The sequence below is a fragment of the Ambystoma mexicanum genome, chromosome 2p, assembly GCF_040938575.1.
Source record: "Ambystoma mexicanum isolate Mex_15411 chromosome 2p, UKY_AmexF1_1, whole genome shotgun sequence".
NCBI lineage: Eukaryota > Metazoa > Chordata > Amphibia > Caudata > Ambystomatidae > Ambystoma > Ambystoma mexicanum.
In genome coordinates, this window is record NC_090923.1 from 1,357,316,463 (window position 1) to 1,357,344,333 (window position 27,871).

The 27,871-nt window shown below is 45.9% G+C and overlaps 1 protein-coding gene across 1 annotated transcript in view; it reads left to right on the forward strand.

Moving 5' to 3' along the window:
• PEMT (phosphatidylethanolamine N-methyltransferase) overlaps positions 1-27,871 on the forward strand; it is a 1,987,238-nt gene that overhangs the window by 241,440 nt on the left and 1,717,927 nt on the right. The gene's annotated exons all lie outside the window — the stretch shown is intronic.

Sequence of the window (27,871 nt, forward strand, 5' to 3'; positions counted from 1 at the left end):
CTTACACTCTGCAAGGTATCAGAGAGCCCCAAACACCAGTGACAGTGATGTCAGAGCCTTTAATGTGGCCGACGGGTGCTAAAGAATGCAGACCCACAGGAAATAGTCAATGGGCCTCATTATGAGTCCGGCGGTAGCCATGCCGGTAAATTCCTGGTGGGCGGAAAGGCATCCGTGAGTCAGAAATTAGAGGCAAACACAAAGATATATTATTCTCTAAGTCAGACATTTTATTAAACAGAAATGGGTTGGAAAAAGTCTCTCTAGTCCTATTCTAAAAAGGATTCTCCAAACATGAAATCTAAAACTATGGATCTGTCTGCATCAAGTAGTTAGTGTGAGAGACCTGAGGGCGTCCTCACATCTGCTCCACTTGGGTCCTCTTTGTAAGTGGCCAGGGAAAGGCCATCGCTATTGGATCCTTACCCCGCATCTGGAGAAGCGAGTGAGGATCACCTTGGTAGAGGTTCTTTGAGAATTGAATATGAGATGTCTTTGGGCGAGATTCAGTATCTCTCATTTCCATTTCAGCAGGAACACCCAATCCCAGACGCAGTTATGGGGTATTGTTACCCCTGTCCCACTGACCGATAAAACGGCAGGAGGTATTACAGTATAGAAATGCTAGGAAGAGGGTAAAGAAGAGAAGGTTTAAGGATGATAAAGGCGAGTCATGGTATCCTCCTTACCCTATTGAAGAACAGCCTAGCCATCCCCTGGCCTTTATCGGCTATTGTAAAACCTTTCCCCACAGTTTCCATCATTTAACACACTATGGTACTGGGACAAGGAAGAGCGACTCAGAGCGATGAACACTGGTAGGTCATTTCACCACTCTAGTACTGAGATGAGGAGGAGGCCTGCAAAGTAAGGTGAAGATCAGGCATGTCCCTTTAATTATGGTCAGGCAATTGGACTATGTGACCACCACCTGTGGCCCCTCAGTAAGCCCAACAAGTATAACAATGTGGGCTTTGCAGATGAAGGGAGGTTGCACAGCAGGCAGGAGTGTGGAGCCGGCTGGAGCTGGAAGCTGGCATAGCAGAGAGGCGAGTGTTGGAAGCCGTGTCGGAAGAGGACCAGAGACGACCGGGCTGGGAAATGCCCAGAGAAGGTTGGGAAGTCCTGTGCCCCATTCGTGTCAGACGAAAGCAGAAGCTGCAAGGCGCCGAGGTGCTCTGGTCGCTGCAGACCTCAGGGGGAGCTGTTGGGGCTCTCCCCGCTCTCCGTGAGAGAAGCACAGAGACCGTGCAGGTGGGAAAAGCCAAGCGAGGAAGAAAGCGAAGCAGACGTGAGCTGCAGCCTGAAGTCAGTGATTGCAGAAGGGGAACACTCATACCGGGGCGCTCCTCAAACCGGCAATAAGTCTTTCATGAATAACGAATGTTGCAGAAACTGTTATAAACACCTTTGAATACTGAAGCAAGTGTTTGCAAACTTGAACAAACTGAAAGCATTACTAAACCTGTGAGTTTTGAATAATGAACGAACTGAAAGTCTTACTGAATATTATAAGGAATGAAAATAAGTAACAAGGATGTTTAAACATGCAATTTTGAATGCTTCACAGAAAGAAAGTAGATGATGAGCATATTTTGAATGGAATAAAAGCAACGTTGTGCAAGGGGCGAGTGCCGCAGAAAGAATTAATAATAATAATAATAATAATAATAATAATAATAATTTGGCATTTATATAGCGCTACGAACCCTCAGGTATCTGAGCGCTGCTTATTATTACCCACGGTGTGTGGTGCTCATTTATCGACCTCGGAAGGATGAAAGGCTGAGTTTGGCCCTGCCGGGATTCGAACCTGCGTTAGCAGGCTCTGCACGAGTGTCAAAGCGAGCGCTCTACTCTACTAATTGACTGAAATACAAGTATTGGCAAAGCAAGTAGAATCCCAAGATGGGTACAAGAAGAGCATTGACACAAGTGGTCAAAGAACTGCATGTTAGAAGGAGGCCTGTATTGGCAGGAGCCAGAGAAATATCAAGAGCAAACCTAAGTGAATGGTGGCCAAGCTAGCTACGATACGGTGTTGGAAGAAAGTAAATGTAATGCGAGCATTATTCTTCACTGTTAAAGGAAATCATTGAACCGTGGTTGATAAAGCAGATGAAAAAGGGTGTCGGTTGCGTGACCTGTGATGGGTGGACCGTGTGGTCTGTTCTCTGCGCCTAGACCGAAGGGACCCCTGCCTGAAAGCGATACTGATCAATCACATCCCAGAAAGGAGCATCGGTTGCGTGACCTGTGATAGTCTCGGCACAGTTGACAGACCACACAGTCCACCTAAGTGCTCTACATCGAAAAGTAGCTGAAAGAAGAAGGCAAGAGTGTTGATGTCAAGCGGAGCAAGTCAATGAAAATGTACAGAAAGCGACTGGTGTGATTACTAATGTGGTTTGGCAAACTCGGGAAAGTAACCCTGGTGAGGAGGTTGGGAAGGCCCCCAATCCTTGGTGAACTGTTTTGTTTTGAATTGTGGAACTTACTTGAACTTGGGGAAGGGAGCGCCAAGAGACTTTGTTGAACTTTATTGAACTTGGGGAACGAGAGCTGGAAAGTAAGCCAGGAAATGGAAGAAGCTCAGAACCTTATTTGGATCACTGTTTGTTTTATTTTTGCCATCCCTAAACATTGTTTAGCTTTAGTTGTGAGGGGGAAGTATAGGTTTTGGGCACAGACATACTATTAAGTTGAACTTCCTGACTCGGACTGTTCTTAGTTTCGTTAGGTAGGGAAATCCCACCTTAGCATGGGGCCAGTTAGGCCTTCAGCTAACCTGACATTTAAGTTAATAAAACCTTTCTGTTTGAATTTTGAATCTGTTGTTTGTGTCTTGCTTCATGATGCCTTCACATCAGTAACTTAAAAAGTCATCTTGTGTCCAAAGCATTCTCAGCCGACCTTCACACTAGAAACAGAACAGCAAAAAGTGCATGAAAATGTCTTTGACTTGATAATAGTAAAAAGTGTTCACAACCCAACTCACAAGAACAGTTCCAACAAAAATGTGTTTCCAAGGAGAGACCATTAGATCCATAGGGTGGATCCCTTCCCCTGGATTTGTAGGTAGGATGGCAGAAAGTGTCTCTTTAGCCAATAATTTCTTTGTATAAACAAGTGTCTCTTTATCCAGCAGTTTCTTTGTGTCTTTGGTACTGGATTCACAAAGTGTGTGTTCAAACAATACATCTCATAACAGTCTTTCTTTAACTTCAAACAATACATTCCATAACAGTCATTCTTTAGCTTTGCTTGTTACTAGTGCGGATTGGCTGGTATACTCTCCTGCCAGGAATCCTTCTATGGGTTTCTCAGATCCCCTGATATACTCCCATGCCAGGTATCTTCCCCAAAGGTCAAACTCTTTACACAACTTCAGATGCCTGGTATACTCCCCTGCCAGGACTTATGCAAACGTCCATGAGGTAAGGGTTTTCCTTTCTCTCCCCTTTCCTCTCACAGGCTTTGCTTCCCAACTACCTGGTATTCTTCTGCCAGGACTTCTTCAAAGGCTCACGAGGTAAGGGTTTCCTTTGCTCTCCCCTTTTCCACTCACAGGCTTTGCTTCCCAACTGCCTGGTGTTCTTCTCCCAGGACTCCTGCCAAAGTTCACGAGGTAAGGTGTTCCCCCCCCCCCCCCTTTCCTCTCACAGGCTTTGCCTCCCACTGTCTGGTATATTCTTCTGCCAACATTTCTTATTTGTTTCACTGTTCTTTTCGCTGTACAAAGTAGCATATGTCCTAAGGTGTTCAATATATTTGCGTATGGTAGCACTTGTTTCAACTTTCCCACACATTGACATCTCATGCACCTGGGCTTGCCTGGGGCTTGTTGTGGCCCTTTGTTTTGTTGGCTTTCAAACATTCTTCTTATTGGCATTTGAAGATGTGCTTTTCCTTGATTGCAATTAACCACATTTTCTATCGTTTGCAACTTTATATAGTCCAAACATTCACTGACGTGTGCGTGGTAACACCCCAGGGTCCCCCGCTGTTCTAGGCAGACTCACCAGATCTTCTTTGCGTCTCCAACCTTGCTCGTGCTTCCACAATGCTGTCTTTTTCTCTTCGCTATTGTACAGATGCTCTATCAGCATCCGATGTGGGTCTGCGAGCAACGGACAGCTTCTCTGGACAAGAAAATGCTGTTTGTTTGTGCAGTCGTGTTACCTAGAGTCTGCACCGTCTCCAGCCTCGCCATGGTTTGCCTACCTACACGCTCTGTTTTCCGTCTCGCCACACCGGTCCGGATACCTTGCTGTCAGGAGCCCCAACACAGGGTTTCTTGTTCTCTCCTGCACAGCTGTGTTCTCTACTGCCCCTGCCATTTTTAAATGTCCCGCTTACTTTGGGTCCAACAAAGCAACAAGTCTGTACATTAGACTCTAGGCTTTTCTTGGTGTGCATAAACTCCTTCCTCCACTTCATCGTCTCAGTACTTGAGGATTTATGGGAGTTGAAGTTGATAGATGTTAATGGATTTCTTAGATGTGGTTGTTCAAAAGCTTCACATAAAGATACATCAGAATCATAAGATGTTATATATTAGTTGTGAGTGTTTAAGTCACAAGGCATAAATTCGTTTTCAAAAATTGATTAGCAGAGTTTGCTAATTACACATTTCTTGATTAGCAAACATACATATTTGATTAGCAATTTTGTACTTATATTTGTAATGTCACAAGAAGTTATTTGTACCCAAGACATACAATGAGCAACAATACAGCAGTTGTGTGTACTGCTGAAGTGAGAGATTAATGAGATAAGGGTCTGTAGAAGGCAAAGTTTAGCTGCATGAATAGACACAAATAAATAGATATGATAAAAAAAGCTCTGAAAACAGTTTTTCTGTGCAAGACTCTGAACAGCTGTGCACAGGGCAGTGTCGGTATATTGTAGGATCCACATGCTTGACCCATCCTTTGCTCTGTAAGGAGAAGTTGAGATGTTTCATAAATCAAAAAGTTCACAATGTTAAAGGAAAGTCATAGCCTGAGACTAAGTATGTAGTATGGTGTTGCGACAGGCAGTTTAATTGCCAACTTCCGTTGACAAGATGGCTCTTGCCTGTCATTGATATGATTTTCAATATAGCGTTAAATGCCACCTTCGAGGGAGGGCAGGGCCGCTAATAACCTCAACCACCAGCCCTGTACGCCTATGAAAGTGGTATTTATCACCATTTGTGCTCAGAGCCACCATCTGTGGTACTGATACCTTTTAGGGCCATTGCACTTTTAAGAGTGCAGGGGGCTATTATTGTTGCACTCTCTCTCCATTAGCCCGTTCGAAGTTACTGTCAACAGGGAAAAGAGAGCAGGGAGAACTCTGAGGGCAATAGAGGAATGCAGTGTGAGCATTGCTTTCTTTGAACGGTCTAATTTAAATAGCAAGTTCTACTACACAAGAGTCAGTTTAATTAGCAAATCAACAGAATTGCATTGCAAATTGCTATGCGACACTGCTAATTTTATGCCTTGAGTCATAAATGGGGGTTTGACTACTGTGATTTATAGGAAAGGTTTTCTGACTTTTACTATAGGGTGGAACTGTTAAGATGACAACATGCCTTTAAGGACTTGGTATTGTAGAGTCTTCCTCCAGGGAAAGATGGGAACATCGCTCATCATCCGATGGAGTCATCACCTCCCCCCGGCAACAGTCTTCCCCTATGTAATCCTTCCTTTTACAGCGCCAACAGGATCCAAATCAGGCAGTGGCTGTCGTCCCCTGGCCATCCACGAGGAGGCCATGGCAGGGAAATCAGTGATGACTCCACTGGGTTCATCACACCTTGCTCTCACTGCGTGTGTCAAGGTGGGGGTCGGAATAAAGCCCCTATCCTTATTCAGGATAAAAGAGTGGGAGGGGTGATTGAAGGTATCTGACCTCTTACTCCTCCGCACTTCTGCCTGCCGATGCCTCCCATCAAACGTGAGGCTAGACTGGAGGGAAAGAGGACACGCTACTGCAAGGAAAGGAGAATTTTAAAAAAAGGTTGTGTTGTGCAGGTTTTGAATGCATGAGTGTGTGTGGCGAGCTGTAGGGAATGTCATGGACAAGGGGCTTCGAGAGTGACACAGAGCATGAACACATGTTTTACCAGTCAATGCAGCATTTTTTGTTTGGACGTTTCCATCATGAAAACCATGTTTTAAAGGGACTTGCTGGCACATATTGTTGGGCACTAGAATCATGAAAATGTGTTTTACAGGAACATGCTGGCATATTTTGGCGGGCAGTAAGCTGGTGGTAGGAAAGTGGTGCAGCACTGTGATATTGTGTTGCCAGGCCTCACGATCTGCCATACGTTGTGTCATATACCTATAATTTCAGCAGCTAAAGGGCCTCATTGCAAGTTCTACGGTAACCTTTAAAAGTGGCGGTAACGGAATTAGTGCCACCAATACTGCTCCGCCGGATCATGAGCCGGCGCAAATAATGGCGACTGTAAAATCAGCCAGCACTATTACATCCGGTGCTATTACAGCCGGCCACACGAGGCGCAAACACAGCCGCATCACAAGTCCATGTCTGACTAATTGTGCCATGTTTCCAGCTTTTAGATGGAGGTAAATGGAAAAAAGAGGCAGAAATCAAGGGACAGGTGCAACCAATGCACTTCAAAGGGCTACATAAGGCACACCCCTATTCCAGACACTGTTACTTACACCATGCTGCCATTAGCCACTGTGAGCAGGGACAGGCATTTTTTTCATGCTTCATCTGGAAGCAGAGAGGCAGGAGGAGCAGGTCAGGGCACAGGGAGCACATGGGCGGGTGGAGGAGAAGGAGAAGAGCACAAGTAAGACTTGCACCCATCCCTAGGGTCAGGCCCTCACTTTGGTCCCTCAGTGTCACCCACTTGGTGACACTGTACCGCCTGTACAGGGAGAACATCACAGAGTTGCTCACCAGAATCCAGGATGACATAGGGAGCAGGATTAAGATCCGTACATCTGTTCCCCCAGTGCTGAAGCTAGTGTCAGTACTACAATTTCTAGGTACAGGCACCTTTGAGCATTCCGTGGCCATGATGCACGGCATTGCACAGCCCACATTCAGTGCAGTGTTGGGCCAGGTGATGGATGCCCTCCTGCGTTATGTGCAAAACCACATCACACTGCCCACCACCCCAGCCCAGCGGAATGCCATGAAGGCACGGTTCTATGCCATAGCACACACGTCAAATGTGATAGCAGCCCTGGACTGCGCCCATGTGGCGTTGGTGTCACCCCTGCCCCATGAAGCAGTGTATAGAAACTGCAAACACTACCACTCCCTCAATGTGCAGGTGACCTGTGGCCCGACCTCATCATCACCCACTACTGTGCATGCTACCCAGGTTCCACCCGCGATTCCATGGTGCTATGCAACAGCACACTCCGAGAATGCATTGAGAGGCACTGTGGACAACAGACGTGGATTGTGGGTGATTACAGCTGGCCGCATGCATTGGCTGCGGAGCACCTGACCAAATGGGGGTGACGGGTGGTGGTTGTGGACGTGAACACTGACACAAAGCATTGCATGACAAATATCTGACCTGTCCACCTCCCATACCAGCCCTACAGTACAGCCCAGGGTGCATGCACATGTTGCACCCAACATGAGGGAAGAGCCCATGTCCACACATAGTAGGAATTGGAAACCCCAGCACGCCTACAGGTACCAGAATGCAACATGCAAAAACAGAAACGACTACTAAAAAAGTGCCACATAGTACCTCACAACAGCAACCATGCCAGCACCACAGCCATGCACCCATGTACATTTACTTTTTTTTTTTGTTGGTTTATTTGTTTTTGGTTTAACATGAAAACCTTTACAAACAGAATCATTATTTGAGACTATCAGATAAAACACACAAATAATACGAACAGAATAAGACATGAGTAAGCTTACAAAAGGTGATCCGAGACGCCAGAGGCGAAAAAAGGGAGACCGATCTAACTAGTCGATTATACTCATTTAAGTGTCCAATGGATTAATAGTTCACGAGTATGGTATATTTTTCCAAAACTTTTACTATTGCAGCCGTGAGCATAATTTCTTGACCAGTGATCAGTCTATCCCAAAAGAAATCCTGTGATAAACTCTCCTCTCTGGTTACAAATCTCCCCAAAAACAACAATCTTGTGTCCCAGGTGCCTTCGCACTCCAATAACAAGTGTTTGAATGATTGTAAGTTCGGAGAATCACAGATCCTGCAAAGTTTTTTTTGCTTTATCGCCCTGGTTTCTTCGGACCACCATTTCCCCCGTGTGAGCTATGTTCAGTCTAAGCCTAAGAAAGTTATTTCTTATACTTAGTTCAGGGAATGTTTGAAGATAGAGTGGAAGGGTACCAAGCTTTCTATCTACCTTCAAGAAAAGATTTGGTGGATTAAGGTTCCTTACTCCGTCGATTGTTTGGATCCAGTCTGTCATTTCTAGTTGTTTTTTTTCCTTTCATAGGGTTTTGAGCAAGAGTTTCTGTTGTTAAATCCAACCTAAGTAAAATACCTCCCACTTTTTTCTCCAACCCAATGAGTTGTTTCGACTTTGCTTTTTTGAGATGTTCATTTACGTCGAAATAGAGGGTAGTCTGACTTGCTGTTATTATATTACGATATAGAGACAGGAGTTTCCAATCCGCTCGACAGCCCAAGGAAATCGGTCCCAATTCAAATCTCAGACCAACAAGTGGGGTACATATTGGAAGATGTAAATATGTTTTCCACAAGAGGCCCTCTATTTTGTTCCAATCATAGTTCCAAAGCAAGGGCATTGCTTCCAGGCCATAAAGGAGAACCAGAACTTCTTTACCTATATAGAATTTAATAAGTGGGAGTATTGAGAATTTGCAGAATTTTCCATTCAAATTCTTCATCTGTGCAATACTTTTGGAGGTTTTTTCAAGGATAACTGGTATCACCTTGTTCATGGCTGGGGAAGCTAGAGTTTCATAGCCCAGATAGGAGAGTTCATCAACACCAGGGATTATTTTACCATCCAAGATCCAGTTCCTAGAGGACAGATTTTTTTTTAGAATGTCTAAATATAAGGATCTTGGACTTCAGCGGATTCAACAAGAGTCCATTTAGTTTGGCATATTCACTAAGTTTGGACAAAAGCTGCTGCAGACCAATCGCTGAACCATCCAACAGGACTAGATTGTCCGCATAGGCCAACCAATGTAGTCTTCTACCATTAATCCTAGGACAGGCCATTGATGAAGAGGCGAGGAATTCTCCAAGATCTGCCAAGAATAAGTTGAAAAAAAGAGGTGCACCCAAACACCCTTGCCGTACTCCTTTGAGAACCTGTATTACCTCTGACAAATTGCCAAGATCATCCAACCTCACCCTTATGGTAGTGTTCTTATGCAACTCTATGAGCATAGCCAAAAGGGGAGCTGGAATCCCCCAACTATAGAGCTTCTGCCAAAGAAGGGATCTGTCCACTAAGTCAAATGCTTTGGACAGATCAACCCAGGCCCCGTATATCGGGGAGCTCTCTTTCTCATTAGATCTTTCACTGAGTAAGTTCAAAATAAGCCCGTTTAGGCTAGTAGAGAGTCCTTTCCTGAAACCCGTTTGATTCTGGGAGAGGATCTACCTGGAGTCCACCCACGATGTAAGTTCTTTCAGCAACAATCGCATAAAGAGTTTGCTGTCTATATCCAGGAGGGCGATAGGTCGATAGCTTGCTGGGCTTAACCTATCGCCCCCTTAAAGAACGGGATAACTAGTGCACACTTCCACGATGGAGGGAAGACCCTGATCTTGAGGATTTCCTGAAAGAGATGATATAACAGCTTTGCCCATAATTGTGTTTGTTTTTTTTAACACCTGATAGGTGAGGCCATTAGGGCCTGCCGCTTTCGACGTAGAGGAAGATGCTATAAGATCCTCAATGTCTTGTTCGTTAAATGTCAGGGACCAACTGGTATTAGGCAAGATGAAATCCCTGGATCCCGATGATTCAAAAGTTTTTGGACAGATAGTCCACCCATTGGTGCTCTGGGACCAGGTTACAGAGGGAGCTGTTATGGCAAGTCTCCAGTTGGTTTAGCACCGCCCAGAAATTTCTACAGTTATTAGCATTGAGGAGATAGAGCATTCTCTCCCCATCTTCTTGCAATTTTTGATGTTTATGGTTCTTTGTCCAATTTATGTAGGTTTGTTTAGCCTTCTTGAGTTTTTGCATGCAGACGGAGGGGTCCTCAACCTCATTTTTTCTTATACAGCGTAGTGTTTGTCGCAAAGATCTCTTCTTGTTGTAGGTTTCTTCATCAAAATGGTGGAAATGTGTTTGTTTACCTGCAGCCTTTACCTCGCTTGGATAACAAATTTCAGAGAACAAGAGTTCCAAACTTGCGTGGTCACTAACCCCATCACAGCCTCACACTAACCCAATCCCAGTTTAGAGTGAGGCTGGGGCAGTGAACTGAAAGACCAGAAGAAACAAAGATATAATCTAGGGTGGATTGAGAAGACCCTTGACGCCATGTTGGTCCTGCTTTTTCCACTCCCCTATTTTTTTCATATATAATTTCAAAATCCCAAGATGATAGGAAATCACTCCAAATTTTACCCTTCCGCAGTGTACTCGACTTGGCTTGCCCATTCTTCGCTCTCCCTGGGCTCTCCCTGGGCTGATATGATCTGTGTTAAGATCCCCTGCGAGAATAATATGGGCTCCCTCATAGTCGATCTTCACCGGCGTGAGAGTAGACTACAGGATTTCTATGAAATCTTGAAGGCTTATACTGGTAGGGTTCCAGTAAATATTAATAAGCACCAAGGTTGCACGAGGGACATCCAGTTCCAATTCTACTTTACAGGCTTGATTGCCCACCTCATTATTGCACAGAGGTGAAATCTCTTTAATACTGGAGTTTTTAAGTGCTATTAAAAGTCCTCCTGCCGGTCTTCCTTTCAACTTTTGCGAGGCCCGGAGATTTAAAACTGTGAAACCCTCTATCTCTAAAGGGTTGACTAGCCAAGTCTCCTGGAATAACAAGATGTCATTGTGTTCAAAAAGATAATTTTTTAGTTTCTTTTTTTTCAAGAAGCTAGGACCTCTCGTATTCCAGGAGACTAGTCTTAAACCCTTGTGCCTAAAGGCTATTTTGCTCTTCTCCAAGTTTCAGAAAGATTTGTGAGATAATCTCGGGGAGTTTTGGTATAAGATTCTCATTTAGCTTGAACCCAGGTGCCGTAATCCTTGCTAACTCTCTTGATGTTCCGGCAGCTCCAGCGAGGTTGACTGCATCCTCCGACCCCATCCATTTTGTACTAGGGTGATTTCCAAGCCTGCCTTCCTCCTCTGATTCATATACCTGCAGGCCTTCTCTAGCAAGCTCATTTTTGTTGTTGAAAAGGGCCTGTTGGGCTTTTCTTGAGTTTAAACCGATCTCCACATAGAATTTATCATCATTTGCCGGACATTTGACGTACTCTATGTCTTCTGACTAAAGAGAAACAGATTGTAGTTTTTTAAATTTCCGACAATAGCACTGATCTGCAAAGTGATTTATTCTTGTTATGTCTCTCAAGTCCAAGCAAAGCCTCCGGAATTGTAAAATTGTCCATCTTAAATTCCACTTGCAGCTGTATTAGGATAGATTCCATCTAGCTCCTCTCTTTGTCCCCTGTGGGGAAATGGCTCGAGATTTCAAAATTTCCCTAAGCCATTCCAACAATCCATCTCACTTGATATGAGCCTTGATGGCACCTCATCTTGGATGTGGGACGGGTAGAAGGGGACGCTGGTGGATATTGAGGGTGCTAGTTTTGCCACTGGTTTCAAGAAGATTGGAGCCAGTTTGACTCTGTTGTTTGTATTTTTTTGTAAGATCTCCGAACTGGCTATGGCTTTTTTCCCCTTTGTGCCATGTTTTTTAAAAATATTGGGGCTATCTTGATGTTTGTTTGGCCCAAATTTTGATTCTGATTATTTGGAGCTGCGATCAGAGGAATTGTAGGTTCGGTTTGCATACCAGTATTTGAAGTCTGTGCCTTCGGGCCATTGAGTCCTTAGTTACATCTTACAGGAGCCTTTTTTTCCCATTTTTCCCAGAGACCCATTTATTGGAAATAGATTGAGTAGGATTTAAACTCTGTGATGATTCTGTAGCTGAAGATGCGGACACAGTAGTTTCGGATAGATTCTCACCAGTTGGTATTGCCAAATTTTTCAGGAATAGGTTTGTTCCTGTTTTTTTTTAGGCTATTTTTTTCTGATACTTTTTTCTTTTCTGCGTTTTTTCCAACTGCGTATGTGAGGAAGTATCCTTAGCACTGCCGCCTTTTTTCCGTTTTTGCTGCTTTCTTCTTTTGGGGTTCTGGGAGGCCCCTGGGCTCTGGTTTGCTTCGCTACTGGAACAATCCTGTGAGGTTTGGGCATTTGCCTTTGATGGACTGTCTAAAATCTCTTCTATTTCTTCGATGTCTACATTTGCCAGTCTTCTAAATTCATCTAGGACTGATTCTGACAATGGGGTGTCATCAAAATAATAATTTGAACCTTCCTCACTTGAGGTCTGACCCTGGATTTTGAGGTTTTGAATTTCCAAAGGGAGATTTTTGTAAGAGCTCATGTGTTACAATATTACCCTTTGTCTCCTCTTTTAATAAGATGTGGATTTGGGCAATGTCCAGCCCTTGTTTCACTCCCTCTATTTGTGTTTCTTTTAGGGTCGGAACCAAAAGAGTGTTCGTGATGTTATTCACCGCTGTCATTGTTGATTCATTCTTGGATACTTCATTAGAGAGTTCCAGCAGAAGGCCTGCTTGAGTTTGTACTTCTGTTTTTAAAAGTTCAAAAACTGAAACCAAGGAATTTAGGACGAAACTCAGAGCTGCCAGTGTACTTTCACTCGCTGGAGAAGGTCCATCTAAAGAGGTGATTGTGGGCCCCACTTGTTGGTCCTGAGATGAAGGCGATCTTGACCTGATATCTAGACTTGCGTCCGATGGCAATAGATTGGCCTGGGGGCGTTCTGTAAGAGTAATTCTTTGTTCATACTCTTGGTTATGATCAGAAAGCCGCCATGTAGAATTATTTATGTCAGCTAAATCATTAGTACTCTTATTTCTTTTCCTAAGGAAATGATCATTTATCCTGCTCTGGATCTTCTTTGTCATTAATGTATATTCCAACCCTCGTTTCCATTCACTTTTGGATGAGAAAGGAGGGGGCAGTTCCCTCCATTATTTGCTGTCTATCCGTGTGGATAAGGGCATGAGTGATCATCGGGACTGGCTGAGATGGTACTGGGGCAGGGGTATTGGGTGCAGCTAACCCTGCCTCACCCCCTCCACCCAGATATGAACCGTCCTGGTCAGCCATATCTTCCACAAGGGGGGAACTCCGCAGTCTCATTAAAAGCCTGTTCAACAGGTATACGCCAATCTACTGAGGTGTGAGTTATGGGCAGCGTAGATACAATATAAAATAATCAGCTACAAATAATGATTATTAAAATATCAAACATCTGCCACGAAGTTGTGGTAGTGCACCACAGCGCCAAACAGCCGCACAACAGACAGCACCCTTTACCCCGCCGGGCTTAACGCTGTAAAGGTGGTTTGTGTTCTGCTTTATACGTGCAGTTAGTCACGTGGTCTGTCACGTGAGCGTGACCGCGCTCCGCCTCCTCCAGGAAGCGAGCGATATTCAGCGTGGTCTTGACCACTGAACGCGAGTTGTCTAGCGGCAGCAGGCTGGTAAATGTTTAAAATGATCCACAGGGTAGCAGGTATACTCACCGCTCGGGCGGTTTGTGTTCCGCTTTATGCATGCAGTTAGTCACATGGTCTGTCACGTGAGCGTGAGCGCGCTCCGCCTCCTCCAGGAAGCGAGCGCTATTCAGCGTGGTCTTGACCGCTGAACGCGAGTTGTCTAGCGGCAGCAGGCTGGTAAATGTTTAAAATGATCCACAGGGTAGCAGGTATACTCGCCGCTCAGGCAGTTTGTGTTCCGCTTTATGTGTGCAGTTAGTCACGTGGTCTGTCACATGAGCGTGACCGCGCTCTGCCTCTTCCAGGAAGCGAGCGCTATTCAGCAGGGTCATGACCGCTGAACGCGAGTTGTCTAGTGGCAGCAGGCTGGTAAATGTTTAAAATGATCCACAGGGTAGCAGGTAAACTCACCGCTCGGGCGGTTTGTGTTCTTCTTTATGCGTGCAGTTAGTCACGTGGTCTGTCACGTGAGCGTGACCGTCCTCCGCCTCCTCCAGGAAGCGAGTGCTATTCAGCGTGGTTTTGACCGCTGAACGCGAGTTGTCTAGCGGCAGCAGGCAGCAGGCTGGTAAATGTTTAAAATGATCCACAGGGTAGCAGGTATACTCGCCGCTTAGGCGGTTTGTGTTCCGCTTTATGCGTGCAGTTAGTCACGTGGTCTGTCACGTGAGCGTGACCGCGCTCCGCCTCCTCCAGTAAGCGAGCGCTATTCAGGGTGGTCTTGACCGCTGAACGCAAGTTGTCTAGCGGCAGCAGGCAGCAGGCAGGTAAATGTTTAAAATGATCCACAGGGTAGCAGGTATACTCCCCGCTCGGGCGGTTTGTGTTCCACTTTATGCGTGCAGTTAGTCACGTGGTCTGTCACGTGAGCGTGACCGCGCTCCGCCTCCTCCAGGAAGCGAGTGCTATTTAGCGTGGTCTTGACCGCTGAACGCGAGTTGTCTAGCGGCAGCAGGCTGGTAAATGTTTAAAATGATCCACATGGTAGCAGGTATACTCACCGCTCGGGCGGTTTATGTTCCGCTTTATGCGTGCAGTTAGTCACGTGGTCTGTCACGTGAGCGTGACCGCGCTCCGCCTCCTCCAGGAAGCGAGCGCTATTCAGGGTGGTCTTGACCGCTGAACGCAAGTTGTCTAGCGGCAGCAGGCAGGTAAATGTTTAAAATGATCCACAGGGTAGCAGGTATAATCGCCGCTCGGGCGGTTTGTGTTCCACTTTATGCGTGCAGTTAGTCACGTGGTCTGTCACGTGAGCGTGACTGTGCTCCGCCTCCTCCAGGAAGCGAGCGCTATTTAGCATGGTCTTGACCGCTGAACGCGAGTTGTCTAGCGGCAGCAGGCTGGTAAATGTTTAAAATGATCCACATGGTAGCAGGTATACTCGCCGCTCGGGCGGTTTGTGTTCCGCTTTATGCGTGCAGTTAGTCACGTGGTCTGTCACGTGAGCGTGACCGCGCTACGCCTCCTCCAAGAACCGAGCGCTATTCAGCGTGTTCTTGACCGCTGAACGCGAGTTGTCTAGTGGCAGCAGGCAGTAGGCTGGTAAATGTTTAAAATGATCCACAGGGTAGCAGGTATACTCGTCGCTCGGGCGGTTTGTGTACTGCTTTATGCGTGCAGTTAATCACACGGTCTGTCACGTGAGCGTGACCGCGCTCCGCCTCCTCCAGGAAGCGAGCGCTATTCAACGTGGTCTTGACTGCTGAACGCGAGTTGTCTAGCAGCAGCAGGCAGCAGGCTGGTAAATGTTTAAAATGATCCACAGGGTAGCAGGTATAATACATTTACTCCTCAATGGTGAACCAGAGCACCCAGAAGCATACAGATTTCTGATAGTCAACCCAGCATGCCACATACACCAGAGCAGTACACCAACACAGGACTACCACCATGTAGACATCACATGTCACCAACAGACACAGCATGTAACACCAGTGTTAAGAACCTGCGGATGGGACCTCACAGTATTTGTCCAGATACCTAGCAGAGAAACTTGGGCCCATCAAAGAGACTCCACCGCAAGTATGGAAAACTCTGTCATGGGGCAAAGTATACTGTCTTTATTATCCAACACAGACAGTGATCATACAGGACAAATCATTCTCCAGCATTCTCAGCGTTTGAGCCTGTGTCATACGGTTTTATACAAGTATGACGTTACAAACTCAGGTCCACCCTAAAAACCTACAAGGTGTCCCCATTGATCAGTTAGGGCTAACTACATATATGAAAACTATACATTAGTATATTTATTGGTTCTCCATATCGGGTTGTTCTGCCTGAGACTACCCCTAAATGTTACCAACTACACTGTTGCATGGTCGCAGGAAGTGCAACATTTTATGCCACCTCACAAATGGAACTTCTGGATTGGCTAGAGCGGGTCCACCCAGGCCTGGGACCCTGTCTGCTCACAGAACTGAGTGTACCTTTTTAAGGTGATGGGAATGAAAATGCTCTGTGTTCCATATTGTTACCACTGTCTGATCACCTAAGCCTGAGATAGTTCCAGCAGTTTTCAGTTTTAGTGGACAACACTTGTATCATTCCACTCTGTCTCGCTGGGAGCAGCATCTCTTCCCACCACAAGTAAAAGAGCATTGTCCTGCCATGTTGGGTCACGAGTGAGAGGACTTCAAAATGAAGCCCTTCTTTCTGCAATTATGAGGATTTTATTCTGAATTCTTGTAGATGGCTTGCTGCCTCGGGAACCAGGAATTTTCCACCTGCCCCTGTGCTTGGGTATGCGCACCAGCTCTGCACGATGTGCTGCAGGAATCATGTCTCCCTTTCCATGTATCTGAGGGTATGACATACTTTCATTGACACCCATTTTTTTACGACAAGTGTTTTTCAGCAGAATTTTTGGCAAAAAAAGTTTCAAAATTATTTTGGGGGGTGAGAAAGAACATATAAAGGGTGAGGGGTAAAAAAAAAAAAAAGGTGAAAGATGGGGCACTTGGGTCGGAGGGGACCCCCCCAAAAATAATTGTACATTTTCAATGTTTTTTCGGCAACCATTCTGCGGAAAAACACCTGTCGTAAAAAAAGGGGTGTCAATGAAATGACATAGACCCGTATCTGAGGCCTGTCTTTCCACCCTGATTCAATTCAGTCACCCTATAGGTTCCCTATGTGTCTTCATAGCTTCTTATAATTAGTGGCAATAAAGCATATGCAAGCTTGGTCCGCGTATATTCTGCATCTTGTGGAGTGAAATAACCCTGAATGCCATAATTACAGGCCAGAGTCACTATGAGGGCTCCCCAAAATGAAAGGCCTGCACTGGAGCAATGTGCAAAATAAGGCACTGCAATTTCAAAGCAAAAAGGAGCTCAATTAGGCATAAAAACGTGCCTAAAAATGTTCATTGCCTCACAGAAGGGAAAGACATGAGACCACGTTTGAAAAAAAAGTCTGAAATGGCTGATGTCCTGTTGTCAGAAACAGCAGTGTCTAGAATGTGAAAGCAAAATGCCAAGATTGTGTGCAAGCCAGCAGAATGGAGCTGTTTACTGTGACAGAAATAATTGTGTGCACAAATCTGTTTTTCCCTTTATATTCAGGACATGCTCATGAAAATGTGCGCAAGATGTATAATAGAGGAACTTAAGTTTGTGCATCATGAGCCCATCACAAGAGGAAACATTAATTTGCAGAATCTACATGGAGATGTGGAATGGCAGCAAAGTGAAAGCCATTCATGGCTGGCATTGACAAAAGACATTGCAATTGTGCAGTCAAAATCAACTCTTTAAGCATTCACATGTACAGCTAAAGTCTTTTAAAATGTGTATAATATTGCCCTTCTATGATCACTGTTTGCAGGAAATTACTTTTGCATGGGTTTACGTGTTTAGATTGTGTGCATTTGCTAAAGTTGATTTAAAAGTAAAATGCTTGCAGTGAGGGGCAGGCTGGAATCCTGTTTTCATTTCTCTGCTGTGGGTTTCAAGTGTGAAACTAGATTTCAAAGGCCCACTGTCATGGGAATGAAAGTCTGTTCCTTCTTCAAGTATGAGCCCATTCTGTTAAAAATACAAACCTAATGCTGGGAGGGCTCCTTTGTGCGGGGGACGAGATAATAAAATTCTCCTGCTCCCAGTGTTTTATGTCTAAAACCACTTAGGCTGTAATAAAGCTGGCCATTAGCCCTTAAAGCATCTGGCTAATCTAAGCACAGGAACTTCTCTTTACATCAGAGCAAAGACCAGATCCCTTCCAAGGGTGGGGGGCCAGAATTGAGGAGCAGTGGCGCAACCATTGCACAGAATAGGAGATAGGCTGTTTATGAAATGACTTTGGCAATATTCTGGCCCTCCCGTTAGTTACCGCCAGGCGCCACAGCGTTGTGGAATTGTCGAGATATTGGAAATCACCACACTACCTAAGATGTTGACATCAGCGGGTGCACTGGCCACAGGACCATGAAGGGAGGACAGGAGGGGCTATGAGGGAAAGTGATAGAGGTGGGCGCAAGAGAAGTAAGGAACCTTGTTTGCCAGCCGGACCCAGATCAGGACAGAGGCGCATCAATGAAGATTACGCAAGCCGAGCACCTCAATTCAGGACATAGATGCAAACTAACCAACCCCACTAACAATTTCCCTTTCTGCATACACCTCTCAAACTCCAATCCAAAACACAACCAAAACCTACAGCACAACAAACCGCACAAACTTCACTACATTGCAACAACAAAACAAAAACACACATAGATTCGCACAACAGTACACGACGACTACCGGCCGCAAACACCCCAGGCCCAGCCAACGGACCCACCGCGCTGAGGACGGCAACAGCACATCACTGCTCTCTTGCACTTTTCCTGCTTCGACCCACTAACTCAACCCTCCCCTCTTTCAGAGCCGCCAGAGCGCCAGGGGACCACTCCGGTGGTGATAGTGCACGGTACAAATATCCTTTAACATTAACATATTGATAGTACATGGTTACATGTTCGTATTTCTGGAAAGCTGTCAGCAATCTGCTTCTGGTGAGCCAAAATAATTGTTGACCCCAACATACTGAAAGTTACGAGGAAAAACCTGATTGTGATCTATGCATAAATGTGTGGACCATACAAATTTGAGAAAAGTTATTAATCTTTCGCCCACTGAGTGCCATATTTTTCATTAATATAGTTTGGGAGAAAACGAGAAAATACTGTAGCTTGCACCAGCAGGTCGCACAGACATCAAACAAGGTTTATGCGATTCCCTGAAAAATGTAGTATTAAAATATGGTGGCATGTGTGTCTATGATGAGAAAGGGCATTTGTCATACAGTGAGATTTCCATGTGCAAAAACCAGACCCAGCCCCCTGTCCCAGTTAGATGATTGATGGGGTAGCCTCCCTTGGCTACCCAGAACACTCCCAGTGTCTTTGGACTTATTGGCCCACCGATGGGAGGGAACCCTTGAACTGCCCTTTCAATTCTGTGTGAACTATGACAAATCAGTGACATCACTTGCCTTATAAATAGGTCACTCCGCCTCAAATCAGGACTCTCCCTACCAAATCTTGAGATGTGCAGCTGACCAAATCTGGAACCATACTTGCAAAGTTGGGCCTCAATCTTGGAGTGAAGCCAGGAGCTGGAGTGGGTCCTTTTTGGAGGACAGAGAGAGGCCTTGACTGACCCCTTGATTTTCCCTGCCGTGATGCCCTGCTGCTCCCTTGATTTCCGTCAATCCCTCTCCTGTAAGTATATACATCCCCAGCAATAGATTAAATAAGCCCTATCTTCTTCAGCATTACCATAGAGATTCCCCCATGGAAACCCCCCCTATCCTATTTGTGTAATTCAGTCATTTTTCCAGTGAAAGATATTTCACTTGTCTGTGCATTGTAGTAATTGTTCTCAGTGAAAATCCTTTGTGTTTGCCGGTGCATTTCAGTCATTTCCCATTGAAGAATCTCCAGTTGCTTGTGTAGATCCCTAGTATATTAGTGTTCAGTAAATCAGTTCATTTCCACATTTCACGGAACGAGATAGTAAGAATTGTTTTTAAAGTGTTTCCCCAAAGAATTAATTTCATTATCAGCTAAAAACGAATTTGTCCGTGTGTTTAAATGGTGTTTTACAAAATGAATTTCTATTTGCATCTGTCATTTTGAACCCAAACCGATTTCTTATTGTGAGTAATCTCCTTGCCCGGAGCCTGCCTGTTATGTGCCTCTGTCATTTTAACTGAAAACCGTTTTTCCCATTGTGATTTCCCCATTGCTTAAAGCGTGTCTGTCATTTGCAGCCTTAGTAAAAACTAGTGCATTTGCATTTTAATTTCCCTGGAAATTTAACTTATCCTTTTTTCCTAGTCTATCCCTCTTCCCCTACTATATTTTGATTGCAAATTTCCTAATGCATTTCCTTTTTATTTGCACATGCGTTACATGTACCAAAAACGATTTTCCTATTGTGTGCTGGCTTGTCTTTTCTAAAGCCCTGTTTGGGTTCTAGTCTAAGCAGCACAAAGTACCCTTTTGTGCTGTCTCAAAGCAGTTGTCCTAACTAAGTAGAAACACATTTTACCTGTTGCAGAAAAACAAATTTTCTCATTCATTGCTGGCAAATCCAATTTTAACCTGGTGTTCCCATTCCCTGCCACTGCCTTCCATTCAAAGCTGACAAGCACAGTGGAGGTCTGGGAGGGGTGGGGGTGCGGGTTGCTGGGACTCAAGAATCCTTGTCCGGTGGATTGCATTCATTTTCATGGTGTTTTGGACTGGTGATAGTAGTGGTGAAATCAGTAAAGTAAATCTGTGTGCCATACCTGTTGAGTTGTCTTAGTGTGCCACTTGACTAAAAGTACTCTGAAGTTGTGTTTCCACACCTTGGTGGCTATTGTAACAGTGTATTCAATTTTCCCATTAAATCACAAATTAATAAATATTCATTGATAACACACCGGCCTGGTTCCTGGTCTACTGTGGCGCGGGGTGCTGGTGGAGGTTGGGTGCGAGACGGGTTGGGGGCCTCCTTAAAACCAAGTGGGATTGTAAAAATAAAAAAGCGGTTTTATTGTGTGCCACATTCATTTCAAGGGAAAGAGATCCCTGACTTGCTTGGGCTGCATAATATATCGTGACAATCTTGCGTTTTCGCTTTGGTGAAAGAAAGTAAAGGTTCTTAGCATTATGTACATGTATCCGTCCTCTACCTACAGGAGTAATAAGCATGTTTTTCATGTCCGCAGGCAATAAACTAGTGCATGTTTGTGTAGTTTCATGAATAGATGCATATTTGCTTCATGGATAACATGGCTATGTCGTGATGTCCCCAAAGATTTCATCGATATCTGGCTTTATTGTCAGTCGACCTGGTCCATTGTTGAGAGCTCTCTCTCCTTGAAACCATCAACTGAATGCGGTTTAAATGGCTGTCTGAGAGAATGTCTCTTGTCATATCTGTGATACATTGGTCCAGTCGGTGACTAGCCAAAGAGCGAGTTGCCCCTTTCATTCTTCATTCTGCAGGTTGACAGTCACATAGGAGTCATAAGGGCTATTCCTGGAATCCTCTCTTCGTGAGCTTGTATTGGACAGGGCGCATGTGAATTGAAAACCATACATAACACGAGAGATACAGTATGCACGGACATAGGACAGACACATTCCACGGACTGATGCTGCATATACCTCAGGACGATGTCCATTTCCATGATACTGTAAAGGTCAACCGCCCCACATTACACAGTGTCTAATGGCCGTGTCTCTCGCCTTGCAGGTGAAGCCGGATATCCACAGCTGCCTTGGCTTATGAACCCTGTGCGTGATCTGCAAGAGAGAGACATTGTACAACCACTCATATAGCAGGACCTGCATATGCATTGAGTGCACCTTTGGTCTGCTGAAGGCACGTTTCCTCTGCCTTGATCACACTGGGGAGGACACTGATGTATACCCCCGAAAAATATGGTCAACAGAGATGATGGCAGGGATGGCAGAATTGCATGCCAGGACCTAATGGACAAGTTTCTCTAACACATGTTCCTGGCTCAAGACATTTACCACTTAGCGAGACCCACTATTGTGAATAAACACATCTTTTACACAATCGACAATGTCCTTGCATTGATGCAGTTCAACCAATTTATTGCTACCAACTTCCTAGCACACTATCCACCCTCCCCCTCCACACTATCCCCTCTCCCACCACCAACTTCCCAGCACACTATCCCCCCTATCCCCTCCCAATCCTCCCACCACCAACTCCCCAGCACAATGTACCCCCTCCCACCACCAACTCCGCAGCACACTGTCTCCCCTCCCACCACCAACTCCGCAGCACACTGTCTCCCTTTAGCCTGCTGAAGGCAGGTTTCCGCTGCATTGATCGAACTGGGGAGGGCACTTGTGTACGTCCCCGAAAAAGTTGGCTGAATTGTGCTACTGTGTTGCATGTTGCACAATAACTGCATACAGTGAAATGTACCGCTACCCCATGATGTAGAAATGCCACCCCCAGAGAATGGCATACTGTATCTCTCTGCTGGCTCTCGCCTCCCACTGCTGACTCCCTCTATCCCCTCGAGGTCCAGCACCATGCTGCATTTCTCCTTCCGGCGGTGAGTGCCAGAGGCTCGACAGTGCTTCCTACTGGCACCACCATCATGGGATACACTGGCAAATGCTGACACCTTCTGGATAATGGTTTTCCATGTTGCTGTACGCCGCTGGCCACTGGTCTTCCTCTGCTTGCTTCCGTACAGCTCCTCACAGTTGTCTACCACCTCACCTGTGAAGACCACAAGCTACCCCTCACTAAATTTCGGCTTTCTCAGCCGATGTTCATCCCCCTTGCCTTGTAGACTCTCCTGTGACATATTTGCTGGTTTGCTGATTTACAGGACCGTATGGCTGCAGGTTGGGGAGATGTTTAATGGATGGTGTTTTTCAAGATGGCCACCGCGATACTTCCTGTTGCTGCGATGACGCAATTTCCACCGGCGCTAATAGCATGGGTTTGCCATCTGTAGCGCTCTTAGCGCCTATTTTCAGGCAGTAGCCCTTATTTCGGTGCAATTATCGCTGGCCGCTAATAGTGTTACCGCTGCACAACCCGGTGGTAACGCTGTGTGCGCCCAACGGTAATTACGCCGATTTACCGTTGAACTCATGATGAGGCCCATAAACTCAAAGCCAGTCCTCGTAGACCTGCAGCTACAAATCGAACATTTCTATTGACTTTGACAGGGATCCATTTTAAAAGTGAAACATTCCTATTGACTTTTTCAGAAGTTACATTTCACAAATCTCGATTCAAAAATATTCGTTTTAACACTTTCTCTCTTCAAACACAATTGAAAATGTGCAGAACACTATTGAACCTTTTAGAATGCGTGAAAAGGTTAGCATGTTTTTTTATTTCCCATTTGAATTTTGTATTGAAACATAAAATAAAATAGTGACATATTTGCAACCCACTGCATGCAACTCCTGCATATCTGAATACAGTGTATCTTCATTAGACATAAAACAGTGCATGTTACATCTGACATAAGAATCATAGTATGTCACTTCTAAAGTTAACATGTTTTAACTGCAGCCACAATAAGCGTGGTGCGTTTACGAAATGCATTTTGTATATGGCAAAAGCACAAAATAGGTAGACTGAAGGAAATTGACACGGTTTATGAATTGCTTTTCAAAACAAATGCTCTCTGCTATAATCAGCGCGTGGTAACATTATTAGTATTAGTCAGAAGTGCATTTCAAAAACAATTAATGACACACTGTATCACACGCATAGCAAATAGACTCCATCTCATCTTAAGCTGCATATGTTAATAAAAAAGACAGATGTCCAAGCTAATGTAAATAAAACACCAACAAAGCGCTAACGCCTAATTTTGGACAAACGAATAGCTGAAAATGTTTTGTATAACCACTCATGCTTTGTATCATTTGCCAAAGATCCAACTTGTCCAAACATGCCAGTTCATACTGTAAGGGTTCAGAAGTAAGGCTCTGGCACAAAGGTGGCATAGTTTGGTTATAAACCTGTATTAACCAGTAAAAGCGTTGGGAAAACAGCCTCTCTCTCTCCCTAAAGCTAAGACGGGATTCCCTGCCTCAAAGAAATCTAAAGAAAACATCAGGATGTCAAACAAAGAGTCAGTCACTGTCGTGTCCTAAAAACCCTACATCGAGGGGATTGGTTCCTCCAACGTATTCCACATCTATGACAGGTAATCACCACAGCTGTGCTGCTCCGGAAAATTTTCAGCATTTGCGTCCTGCATCAATGATGTTGACACGCTGTCCTCGAGGGCCTCCGTCGAGCCGGTGTCACCGGATGTTATAAGTAGGACGCATGACGCCCGTAGCCTCAGTTCTGTTTTTTCTGCGAACATGTTCGCTTCGGAGATCTCGGCGCGCCACGGTTCTTCTGGTTCTATCGGTTCTTCGAACTTGGTGTTTTGTGAAGATATCATGTCTTCGTCTTCTACCCCGCGGTCGGGATTCAAGAAGTGTCGGGACTGCGGTTGCAAGATGTCACTTACAGAGCCGCACAACGTCTGCCTCTGGTGCCTCGACGAGGACCACGCCACCGATGACTGTGACGATTGCCAGTCGTTAACTTCGTAGGCCTTGCGGGAGCGGAAGAAACTTTCTGTAGGTAGGGTTTCCAAACCCCGAAAGTTGAAATCCGCGGGGCTTTCGACCGACGATTTGAGGGGCGACTCTCCGAGATGTTGGCATAAGTCCAGGGGGTCTCGGTCACGGAGTGTTCCCGCCATTCTTCTGCCCCTTTGAGCCACTCGCGGAAGCGCCGTCACCTGTCGCCTTCCCCGTCCTCGTTCGAGGACTCTGCCAGATGTCGGGTTGCTTGTCCCAACAAGCATTCCTCTCCTGCGGAATGGGATGCATTTCGTAAGGAGATGATGGCGATTTTTGAATCGCAGGGCTCCGTTCCATCCGCGCCTTCGAAAGAAGCCAACAGGGAACATGCTAGGGCCACTGCTCGCACGCCTTTGGGCTCGGGCGGTCGGCCCGATCATCGGGAGCCTTCGAGGACCCGATCGGACAAGGTGGATCGCTCTAGCCATGCCCACTCCAGGTCCCGGTCCTCAACGCCCTCGAGACCGGCAGGACCTGTGAGGTCTTCTAAGAAGACTTCGACGCCATCGGCGCCATGTCTGTGGAGGGACTCTCTCGAGGCTCCGCCTCCGAGGAAGTAATCGGCGCCGAGGCCGTCAAAGGACATGCTCGGGGCACCGCCCTCGAGGCCTGTGTCGAAGCCATCGGCACCACGCTTGATGTCGATTCCTTCGACGCCCTCAACGCCTTTTGTGGAGGCTTTACCGGAGGTACCCCATGCATCAGTGGAAACTCTGAGGAAGGCCCTAAAAAATCAGTGAGGCCTGTATTTGAGACTTTTTCTGTGCCCTCATCCAGGGATTTATTCCAGCCTCTGGATTACATCTCTGAGATGGATGAAGGGTCTGATGAAGGTTTGGTTCCTGATGAGGTTCCTGACAAATTATTGTCTGGTCATAGCCAGATGGAAGACCTGCGTCAGTCTTTGCACAATGCCAGTGGTCTGGACACCTCTCCGGAGGTTGAGTTCGGTAGGCCTGAGCCTGGCACGCACGCTGAGTCTTCGTACCGGCGTCTCATGTCAAGGGTGACGGTGTACTTGGGGTGGTCTGCACCACCAGTGTATTTTCTGCAGGATGACCTGACAGATATCTTGGACCAAGGTCCACCAACTGACCCGGTACTGCCATTTCATATGGCCTTGCCAAGAAGGGTGGCGGCGGCTTGGACTGCTCCGGAGAGTCTCCCGGCAGTGGGTAAGTCGTTGCCGAAAAAGTACCGCCCAGCCATTGGCGACCCACGGCTACTGTCTTCCTTTCCGACAGAGGCCTCACGACAATCCACCAGGGAATCTCTCTATGAAGAGTCCGGATCCGCTCCTTGCGCAGGAAATCAAATGCCTGCTGGAGAAAAGCGCCATAGGACTTATTTTTTGATCCCGAAAAGACAGGGGATTGAGACCCATCATGGACTTGCGTGGTTTGAACAAGCTCCTCAGGAAGGACAAGTTCAAGATGCTTTCTCTCTCTTAAGTCCTCCAGGCCCTTCAACTTCAGGACTGGTTGGTGTCTCTCGACCTCAAAGACGCTTACTTTCATGTGCCGATTCACCCCAAGCACAAGAAGTACCTGAGGTTTACGGTTGGCGACTCGCACTTTCAGTTTTGGGTCCTGCCGTTCGGATTGACCTCTGCCCCGAGGGGCTTCACCAAGGTCAAGGTGGTGGTGGCAGCGTATCTCAGGAAAGGGGGGATTCACGTCTACCCCTACCTGGACGATTGGTTGATCAGAGCGCGCTCTCCCGAGCAAGTCCTGGATCATCTATCAGTCACCTGCCAATCCCTTTACAGGCTGGGCTTCTCCCTCAACTTAAAGAAGTCCCACTTGACACCTACCCAGCGGCTCCAGTACATCAGAGCAGTGCTCAACACATCACTGGGGCTGTGTTTTCCTCCCCAGGTAAGGGCTTCTCACATTCTGCAGATGGTGAATGTCACGGCTCGCTCCCTTCGCTCCCGTTCCCGCCACTTGGGGGCATGTTTTGGGGTTTATTCCCTACTGGACATTTCCTTCGAACCCTATGCTACAGTGTTCTGATGAATTGGGAACGTTAAACCCTTATAATCCAAGTTACTTCCCTTCCGGATCCATTCCAGGTTTTTGGCAGCCAGCATGTTACTTAAATCAAATGACTATGTTTCCCAGAATGCCTTGGCTCACTGCTTCACCTCCTGCTTCCCAGAATGCCTGGCTCACTGCTTCATCTCCTCTCTGGCAGCCAGCATGTTACTTAAATCAAATGACTATGTTTCCTAGAATGCCTTGGCTCACTGCTTCACCTCCTGCTTCCCAGAATGCCTGGCTCACTGCTTCGTCTCCTCCCTTGCAGCACAAGGCTGGGTGGAGGATAGGCAACACCTGTGGCTGCAGGTGCAGCAGGCGGCACGCCTGAGGAGTGTGCTCGTTTAGCAGCTTTAAAAGCCTCAGTTTGCTTCAGTCCGGCGCTGGTCATTGTAGCAGTGTTCCTGTTGTGACTAGTCTCCTGTTCCTTGTTCCTGGTTTCTGTGCCTTGTACCTAGTTCCAGTCCCTAGCTTTTGTGCCCAGTTCCTTAGCTCCTGTATCTTGTTCCTCTGCCCTGGATTTCGGATTATGTGCTAATTGATTTATGCTTTTCCCTTTCTGTCTTCCTCTGTCTGCAGACAGCCTTTCTCTGTGCTTAACTCTTAGTTGCAGCCCAGGTTTCCGGTGCGTTCTGTCTCTTTATGCTGTCCTGGTTACTGAAAAGCTTGATGCATTAATCTTACCTTATTAGTATTTATTTACTACCTTTTTCCCTTGGTTGGGTGGGATAGGTTTCCTTTTGTAATAGCGTTTCCCCTGCTCCTGATCCTACTTCATTCAGAGTCCATTCCATATTTTCCATTGCACCTCTGCATTTACTTTCCATCGTATATTAGGTGTGGGTGTTGTTGTAACATGTTCCAGTGTGTATCCCCTTTTGTTTTCCTCACAAGTTAACATCACAATTCATACTTTCCCCTGACTACGGTTTTATGTATTTTGTTATCTTTAACCCTTTGCTTTTACAGCCTTCTGGGTTCCTGTTTGATCTACAGGGTTTGTGATATTACTGACATTCTAGTGGTCTTTCCGGTCCTCGTGAGTACTGTTTGAATGTTCCTTATTCAGTATTTTACAGAGTGTCAGTTCACAGAATCTGTACTTGCTTGCCCGCTACGTGGGTTTAGCGCTGTCAGTATCTGTAAGAGCATAGTGGGTAAAGAGTTTGCAGACTTTCCTTTCAGTTATAAGGAGGTCTTAAGTGTTTACCCTACATTCCTTTATTGTATATTGGTAATACTTTATTTGCACTCCTGGGTTATACATACACAAGCCTTGGGTATTTTATGCACGTTGTTAGATCCTAAGTTGTTCCCTGTGCAATTCTGTGCACTTTACCTCTTGCCATAGGCAAGGCCTTCTTCCTTTCTTAACAGAATGACCAGCCATTATTCCCGTCTGAATAGGGCCAGTTTAAGAAAGAAAGGCAGCAAGGTCACTAACAAGTTAGTACAGAAGGCTTC